Genomic DNA, 9,563 nt, shown 5'->3' on the forward strand with positions numbered 1-9,563 from the left:
AGCAGGCCTTCCTTCTCCTTCCAGGTATTCTCGACTGAGCACCTACTATGTGGTAGATGCACAGATAGCACAGGGACTATTGTTTTGGACAGACCTATAAAGCTGTTTTCCCGGAGCTTCTATTGTAGCGGTGAATACAGACAGTAAACATGCAGACAGATCGTGATACAACTCTGGTCGCTGCTCTGAAGGAAATGAGGGCTGCATAAATGGCCCAAGTGGCTTATGCCAAATCACAGCTCTGGTAAATGGTGGAAGAGGCCAAAACTCAAGTTTCCTGTCTCCTACTTTCTCTTCTCCTACATCCGCTGCCCTCTACCCTTCACTTGGGAGGAGAGTCACACCATTTACATCCAGAGAGGCCCAGCCAGCAAAGGCTTCTGTGATCTAACTAAATTTCTTCAAGCCTCAACACGTTACTTCCTTACCTCCAAATGAGAATGGAGGGAATAGCTGGGTCCCACCCGCTACAGGAAAGCTCTCTCCTTAGGAAGGGCTTAGTCAGCACCCGCACACTTTCAGCGCCCGCTCCCCAGGGTGCCGCTTGAGGTGTTGGCTGCACAGAGACAACATCCCTACAGCGAGTGGGAGCGGACGACAAACCAGAAGTCAAACATCTTTATTGGCTAGTTCTTCGGGAGTCAGACTACCAGGCCCTGCTTTGGCACAGCAGATAGAATTAGTTGCAATAAATAACAATAACCACATCGTTTATGAAATGCTGGCCTAGTATGCACCAGGGGCTTTCTGTGTACTAACCAGCCCATGAAGTAGATACGCTCTCTCCAAGATGAGGGAACCCAAAGGGAGAATTTCAATAATGAGCCCCTTCGTACACAGCTAGAAAACTGCAAGGCCGGAATTCTGAGATGGCAAAGTTGAGTGGATTTGGGGTAATTAACACACACACACACACACACACACACACGCGTGCGCGCGCGCATATACAAAGAAATGAAGGCAGAACCACAGGTCTACCGGACAGGCGGGCTATTAGTGGGAACATTACAAATGCACAGCGTGGAGAAGATGCCACAGCCAGCCAAGATAACGTAGAAAGTGGGAACTGACGCCTACACCCTTCCCCCAAGGCGAAGGAAAGGCAACCCCTGAATTCTTAAAATAACTCTCGCTTCCTCTGGGCGGCCAAAGCACCGGACTGCTGCTCTGCAGGCCTGGAGGCGCCCGGCTCGGCGGGAGGGTGAGCGCCAGCCTCCGCAGCTGCCCCAGGACGTCACGCTCCTGCGTGGGGCCACCGAGGAGGGCGGCTGTCCCCGGGCCGAGCCCCACCGCCCGTCTCTGGGGATCCAGGGCCAACTGGGGAGACCGGATTGTGCAATCCGAGGAGTCCTCTCCAGGATCCCCGCCGTGCGTCCGCCCCGCGTAGGCAGGGGCTTTCCCGCTGGGCGCGGGGAGTGGCCGGAGCCGGGACAGCTGCTGGCCCTCAGGCTGGAGCCGGCAGGCACCGCCGTGCGCCCGTCCCGGCGCTCGCACCTCCCACCACCCCCCTGCGCTGCTCAGCTGCGGACACCTGCGGAGCCGCCCGCCCCCGCGCCCTGGCTCCCCCAGGCGAGGTCACCCACCGGCTGAAGGCTTCTGGGGTGCCCTCGCCGCCGGGGCTGGGCGCCGGTGCGGCCAGAAAGCGGCCCGCGACCCCTGCCGCGCTATGCCCCCCAACCCCGCTCCCTAGCCCTGCCTGCTCCCGGGACTCCAGCTGGTGGCTCGGCCGCAGACCCCGCACCATCCGCCCCGGCGCCCTCGCCCACCCCCGGGATCGTGCCGGGGACTCACCCGCTCGCAGTGAAAGTTTCGGGGCCGCGGCGGCGGAGCTCCACGGTGACCTGAGTTCAGAGGAGGGGCGCGACGGGGCAGCCCAGGGGACCCAGGTGGGGAGGGGCTGCGGGCTCGGGGCCCGGGTAGCGCGGCCGCCCCGCCTGCCGCGGGCTGGAGGCTGCAGCGCGTCGGGCCCGGAGGCACCACGGCCCGGAGGCACCACGGCCCGGGAGCGAGCTGCGGCGCGGCCCGGCGCGGCGGGAGAGGAACTGGCTGTCTCTGGGCTCGGCCGAGAGGTCTCAGCTACTTCCTGGTGCTCGGATTTGCATACTGCACCCGGAGGGCGGGGAAGTGACCGTTTGGTCCCTGCCCAAGGTTTGGGTGTTTGGTATGGCCGTCGCGCAGGGCTTTGAAGGCAGAGAAACTTGGCGCCTGAGAGCACAGGTTGGAAGAGTGGGTCAGCCTCGGGCCCAGCATTATCCTGTAGGGATGGACGGAAGGGTCTCCAGAGGAGCCTCTGCGTCGTAGGCTTATCGACCATCGACGACACCTCTGGCGTCTCCTTTCCTTTCCTTCCCTTCCGACCTACTCCAAGGCGTTAGGAAGTGAGGTGCCCCTGGGAGCAGAAGAGGTGCGCTCTGATCCCTTCCAACACTTGGAGGTCTCTAGGGAGAGCATGAGATGTGCCGAGTTGAAGCTCAGGGTCTCGTTGAGTTCTTAGTAATCAATACAGAGTAGGTTCCTTAAGGGTGACTGCTCAGGGCATTGGTGGGGGAGGTGGAAGGTGTGGCTGTGGCTGTCAATGGCCTGGCAAGTGCTCGGTTTCTCAAAGCCTCAGTTTCCTCCCAGGAAAATGGAGATATAAGGATGCCTACCTCGCATAATGGCTTTCTGTAGAGGGCTCACACTGCCTAGCGTGCAGGCATGGTGGCTGTTACTACTTCATTCCTACTGCTGCTGCACCCCTGCCTGTAGCACAGTGCTTGGCACATAGCAGGTGCCTAACCGGTGTTTGCTGAAAGAATGACTGACTGCATGTTCAAGCTCATGTTCCAACCCAATAAGTGACACTTACAAATCCAAGATACGAGATTAGTCACAGTCGCCCTGGACGCCCACTTGTTCTAAACCAGATTATGTTCACTGGGATTCCCAGCATTGCACTGCCTTGTAGAATTTACAAAGAAACAAATGGGGCACTGTAGGAGACTTGGTCTTTGCACTAATAACAGCAAACATTTACATAGGCCTGAGGGGCACCAGGCACTGCCCTAAGCACTTGCTTTCTTTCATTTCTGAAGAGTCTGGCCCCAGCTACAGTGCAACAGGTCAAAGCTGCCACCTTGTAACACAATCTGATACAACCGTCATTTGTTACCACTAAAGGAGTACTAAAGTTTACGAATTCCTTAAAAGAAAAAAAGTAGGGTGGTTTATACCTATGAGGTTCACTGGTAAGCAATTTGCTGCTGAAGAGGAGGGCGTGGGTTAGCCTTGGAAAACGGTGTGATTGACGTCAACTAAGAATCCTATGGAGTAATTCACTACCTGAGGGCCCATTTCCTGGACTTTTCTTCAGAATGACCTGTTGAATATACTGCCCTAAATTATCTACTATTGCCAAGGAGTCATTGATTGAGATCCTGGCTAAAGGTATGTGGCAAATAATAGGAAGCAAAATGTTTGGTGGTGGTTAATCCACTGAATGTCCCGTCAGTGCTTTTGATGTTTCTTGCAGTAAGGAACAAAGCATCCCCAGGCAGACCCGAGCTTGCATCCAGCTCTGCCACTTCTGACTCCTCATGCACAAGCATGCGGGCTAAGTCCATCTCTTTATTCTTATTTAGAAAAAACAAAAACCAAAAAACAATACTCTGCTTATTCCCACTCCTCAGGCTGTATTCACGTATCCTGAATATTTCCTCCACCCATTCTCCATCTCTGTCTGTCTTCCTTAAAGTCCTGTGAAAGTTCTATTATATTTCCCAGGAAAGTTTCATTCAAGCCCCCATGGGTAGCCACCTTTTCTAGGCATCTACAACACTTAAAGTGTGCTACAGTCATTTAAACTAGACCTAGGGACTGTTTAACAGGGTTTGTCTTTGTTTCTCATGTTAGATTTCTCTTCTCAATTACTGGTAAACAGTAAACTCCTTTTTGGAAGGCATTGCTTTTTATATTTATTTATTTCCCACTATACCTCCCAAAAGTTCTGTTGGGTGCTTTAAAATACTTCATTAGTATTGGTTGATTAGGTAATTAATTGATTGGCTGGTTTATCTCAACAATGTTCTCTAAATTGAGCACAGAATACTGTGATCAGAGGCAGGTTGCGAATCGACAAAGGCTCCCTTGATAGGGTGGGCAGCCCTTTGAAGAAAGAAAGGAATATGACCTGCAGGACAGAAGAAGGAAGTAGTGGGAATTCATTAACTATGTACAATGTATCCTCTTTTTCGCAGATACGGTATTTGTGAATTCATCTACTTGCTAAAATTTATTCGCGACCTCAAGCTCAATACTCAAGGTCCTTTCCCAGTCTTTTGCAGGCACATGCATCACAGAGCAGTGAGAATTTTACACCACCCAGAGCACTTCTTCCCAGCTGAGGTGGAACAAGCTCTAGACAGGCAATGCTCTGGCTTCTTGTTTCAGCTCTCATACTGTAAACGAGAGTCCTTTTTGCAGTCTATTTAGTATTTCCGCATTTTTGTGCCTTTTCTTGGCAATTTCACTGTTTATAATGGCCCCCAAGCATAGTGCCAACGTGCTGTCTGGTGTTCCTAAGCACAAGAGATTGTGATGTGCCTTAGGGAGAAATATGTGTTAGATAAGCTTCCTTCAGGCATGACTTACAGTGCTGTCGGCTGTGAGGTCAGTGTTAAGGAATCAGCAGTATGTTAAATAAGTTGCTGTTGAACAGAAACATATAAAACAAGGTTACATATAAATCAGTGGGTGAAAATGTTGTGGCCAGAGAGACTCACAGCCACCTAACCCTGTATTTTCCCCTAAGAGCAATGTTCAGTATTAGCTACTTCGGTATTCACAGTAACTTTGTAGAACATAACTACCTCGAATAATGAGAATTGACCATAATTAAGAACATCCCATCATCCACTGGTAGGAAAATAAAATGTCTGACCTCAAGGAAATTCTCCTTTAACACAGATCATCATCATCACCTGCTTGATCACAGCACGTACGGCTGGGATTGGTCATTCTCGGCTCAGCCTTTCATATCAGTCCACCAAATCCTCTGGTCTGCAGCCTATCCCACTGCCACTGTGTGGACTTTCCCTAGTGCCCTTTCTGCTTTTCTAGAAGCCACCGTCCAGGGGTTCAGACCATTTAGTCCAACTCAGGAACTCTTACGGGTTGTTTTGCAAGCCCCCTGGTGGGCTTTACCAGGAGTAGCCGAGTAGCCACTAAGATTCTCCATCTGACTCTTATAAACATGGCCACAGATGTAAGGCCCAAGTAGCAAATAACACAGAGCAGAGATGCTCAACCCTGCTGGCACATCACATTCACCTGAGCTGCTAAACTAGCCCTGTGCCCAGGCCCTACCTAGACCAGTTAAATCAAAGTCTCTAGAGAGCAAGGAACCCAATCACCAGAGACTTTAGAACTTGCCAGGTGGTTCCAATGAGCTGCCAAGATTGGGAATCACTGGTGGAGAGCCTCAACCAAACATCCTGGGAGAATGTGGGGCGTATTTACCAAACAAATGGGTTTCACCACTCTTCCTAATAAAGTAGAATACAATAGAAGCCCTCTCCTGTAAAGCACCAATTGATGAATCAAAAAAGTTGTTGGAAATGGGGAAATCCTAAAAATGATATAAATGTGCCTTAAACATTTTACTTGAACTTTTTTTTTTTTTTTTTGAAACAGAGTCTCACTCTTTTGCCCGGGCTAGAGTGAGTGCCGTGGCATCAGCCTAGCTCACAGCAACCTCAAACTCCTGGGCTCAAGCAATACTTCTGCCTCAGCCTCCCGAGTAGCTGGGACTACAGGCATGCGCCACCATGCCCGGCTAATTTTTTCTATATATTTTTAGTTGTCCAGATAATTTCTTTCTATTTTTAGTAGAGACAGGGTCTCGCTCTTGCCCAGGCTGGTTTCGAACTCCTGAGTTCAAACAATCCGCCCGCCTCGGCCTCCCAGAGAGCTAGGATTACAGGCGTGAGCCACCGCGGCCTTTACTTGAACTTTAACGGGTCAGGTACTTTCGTTTGGTGCGGATCTCTCAGGTAAAGCCAGGGCGTTCCCTCTGGGCATAGCTCTGCTTAGCATTCTGTTGTCATTTTTCTCTCCCAAGCAACACCCAGGAGACTTCATCTCTGGTTTCCCTTTACAGCTTTGCTGAAGCAGAGGAAGGGCCTGCAAAGCCATCTTCCTCTGTAATCTTATCTTTCACTGCTGCTTCCTCCACACCTCATTCAGCAGAATTATTTGCTTTTACCATTTTACCTGCGACTCTTTCCAAAGATTCAACTTAGTTTTACATAGGAACAACTTCCTCACTCATAGTTTTTAAGTTTGTATTTCATTAAATTGCCTATTTGCAATCCAGGCACAATAGACATAAAAACAACTAGCTTTTGGAAAACTATGTACGCGTTCCAGAGAGTAGAGGAGCCACCTTGCTGGAGGGAAGAAATAGCAATTTACAAAGGGGAAACAAATAGGAATGTTGCCTCAGCCAGGTTTGTTGGGAAGAGGTTGATTTCGGAAGCTCTTCTCACAACCACCTCCAACCAGCAACTGGGTGGGTGGTTTTATGTTAAATTCTCCTCAGCAGTCCTCACAAGCATTTTATTTCTTACACTTTATAGATAAGAAAACAGCCTCGAAGTGGGGAAATGACCTGCCAAGCCCACCTCCCTGAAGTGGACATGCTGGATTTTTACTACCTGTCTGACTGACATCAAAGCTCGTACCCTTGGATTACAAAGCCTTCTACACTGCGTGGCTTTCTCGGTCTGAAATACCTCAGAAACAGCACAGTGTTCCCAAAGTAAACAGGGTTAAATCCTAGCTGGCTGAGTCCTCAATTATTTTACATTATAAAGAAATAAGCCACCCGAACAATAAATTATTAACACGGAGTCACATAATAATAGTAATAACATCAATAACAATCAGAGCTTGAATCTTATAAAATTTACAACAAAGTTAATCTGTCATTCAACATACACAGAACTGTGCTACATGATAATTAGACCAAAATAGTAAACTATGCATTCACAATGGCCCGGTACAGTCAGATGAGGGGTTTCCAGACTCTACCGGGGAATGTCCAGAGGTAAGAAGGAGAAGCACAGTGACTTCATCTCTGCCTCTCTGAGGGGGGTGGGGGGCGGTGTCCCGGCTCCCTCCTTCCCTGCCTTCTGCCTCCAGCCGGGACGCCCAGCCCCCTAATCAAGCCGGCCTCAAGACCCTAGTATCTGCCCTGTCCCGAGTTTTAATTCTGGAAGTGCCAAACCTGTTTTCGAGGTGCCCTTATGGTATCTAGGAACTCATGGTTTTAGTTTTTCATATTGACATGATTTTAGACTGAAAGGAAAGTTCCAAAAATAGCACAAAGAATCACCATACATCCTTCAGCCAGATTCCACACCTGTTAACATTTAACCACATTCGTGCTCACGAGTGCTCACACTCTCTCTCCCCCCAGCTATCTATGAATTTTCTAAACTGCTGGTTGACAGTGTTGGAGACATGAGGCTCCTTTACTCTTGATCACCCACACTACTCAGTGTGCATTGCCTAAAAACGGAGACATTTTCCTATCAGGAGACTAATATTGATACGACCCTATTAATTAATCTATAGACCATATTCAAATACTGGCAGTTGTCCTAATATTATAAATAATAATATACTTTACAGCAAAAAAAAAGCAAGATCATGCTTTGCATGTAATTATGTTTCTTCAGTCCTCTTTTAACTTCAAACAGTTCTGCAGTATTTGTGCTTCATGATATTGACATTTTTTAAAAGAATGCAGGTTAGTTATTTTGTATTTCAATTTGGTTTTAGGTGCTATTTCCTTATAATGAGATTCAGATTTTGACTTTTTGGCAGGAGCACCGCCGACATGAAGTGCTGTGTGTTCTTCTCAGAGCGGCATATCAGAGGGTCCACTTCCCCCATTGCTAGTGAGGTTAATTTTGATCACTTAGTTAAGGGGGTTTCTGCCTGGTTTCTCCACTCTAAAAGCATTATTTTTCCTGTTACAAATAATCAATATCTTGTAGGGAGATATTTTGATACTATAAGTTTCCTGTTCTTCATAAAACTTTTAACCACTGGCATTAGCATTCATTGATGATTTTTTTCTTCTGGGACTTTCCTGAGGTGAGCGATGATTCTTGCCTGAATCAATATTACTGTGATGATTGTTGCCACATGGTATATCCTATGACTCTCAAATAAAAAGAACTTGCTGGAATTGGATTGTATCAGTCAAAGGAGGTAGAAGGAATTTGGAAAAATAGGTGGCAAGAATCAAGGAGAAAAGCATAAAAACCACTTAGTGTGGAGAGCAGTATCACGACGTAGTTTACCCAGAGCTTTCTTAGGGTCTGTTAGCACTGGGAGAACAGCAGTTTGGATGAAGGCACGGGACGAGGAGTCATGGCACCCAGGCCACCATGAAGGAAGTTGGACGTCGAGGGAAGTAAATCAGTGTATTGTGGAGGCAGGAGCTGGAGAAGTAGGGAGCACTGGGCAGGAAAGAGCTGCAGAAAGAGACCTCCCCCAGGGACAAACTTCACAGTGCGTCGTGTAGACATCGATCTGGAAAGCTGGCTGTGTAACTTAATTCCCTCTGTGAGATACTGCCCTGCTAATCACTTAGAATGTTCACAGCAACAAACAAGTCCATTGACAAGGGGGAAGGGATGCGGCGGGCCAGTCTCCACGAGTATGCAGAGGCCATCGATGCCACCCTAAAACTAGGCAAGGCGACTGCCAAGCGGGCGGGGCATGGATGCCCACGGGGTGTGGACCAGCAGATGCTCGGCTGCAGTGCTTCCAGGCTCTTCCATTACATTTTCTATTCTGTCTTCTCTTAAGCTCTCCTTTTCCTCACCTTCCAGAAAGCAAAGGCCACCTGAGTTGGTTATGTATCTCGGTGACATGAGTGTGAGTGTCTGGGCTCGCCCAGCGGGATAGATTCTGCTCCTCCAGCTGTTGGGAGAAGCCTCGGGACCGGGCTCGCATGCTTCTTCCAGCTCAGGGCCTGGAGCCCAACCTCAGCAGAGGTCTCCCAGCTGCTGGTCCCCCTCTCCTATCCATTCTCCCTCTGTCTCTTCTCCACTGCACATGCCAGAGGTTCACTTCTGCTCTCCAAGATTTCTCTGCCACACCCCCAGCCTGGAGACAGCCTGTCTGAACCATGTCCGCTTCCCCGCCCTGGCCTCACCCTCCTGGGACCTCTGTCTCTAAGAGAGTAGCATGTATTAATATCTATGCTTACATGTGGGTAGAGTGGTAAGGATTGAAAAAACTAGTGTTTCCATGGAAAACAGGTGACGTTAGCACAAATGATTACAGATACCAAGGAATTAATAAAGAAAAAAGGAACATCTTCTTTTGGAATTCTTTTAGGCTTCAGAAAAATTCTAATAACTTTCATAAAATATGATTTCTGTATAAGTTGTCAGAAGGAAGAGTTTCTTAAAATCCAATATTAATAGGTATTACATGGAAAAATATTTATGGTCAAAAATATTTGGCAACTTTTTGAGTTGAGCCCAGTCTCACAAGGCTCCAAATAG

General features: G+C 48.5%; 1 protein-coding gene across 2 annotated transcripts in view; it reads right to left on the reverse strand.

Moving 5' to 3' along the window:
* LYN (LYN proto-oncogene, Src family tyrosine kinase) overlaps positions 1–2,072 on the reverse strand; it is a 115,414-nt gene extending 113,342 nt beyond the window's left edge. The window contains exon 1 of one of the 2 annotated variants that reach the window (XM_012661449.1): positions 1,792–2,072. The gene's annotated coding sequence lies outside the window, so the exon portion shown is untranslated. The remainder of the gene's footprint in view (positions 1–1,791) is intronic. The other variant, XM_012661445.1, reaches the window with a different exon arrangement.
* Positions 2,073–9,563: the final 7,491 nt, after the last annotated feature.

Source organism: Propithecus coquereli, unplaced genomic scaffold, assembly GCF_000956105.1.
Source record: "Propithecus coquereli isolate 6110/MARCELLA unplaced genomic scaffold, Pcoq_1.0 Scaffold71, whole genome shotgun sequence".
NCBI classification, from domain to species: Eukaryota; Metazoa; Chordata; class Mammalia; order Primates; family Indriidae; genus Propithecus; species Propithecus coquereli.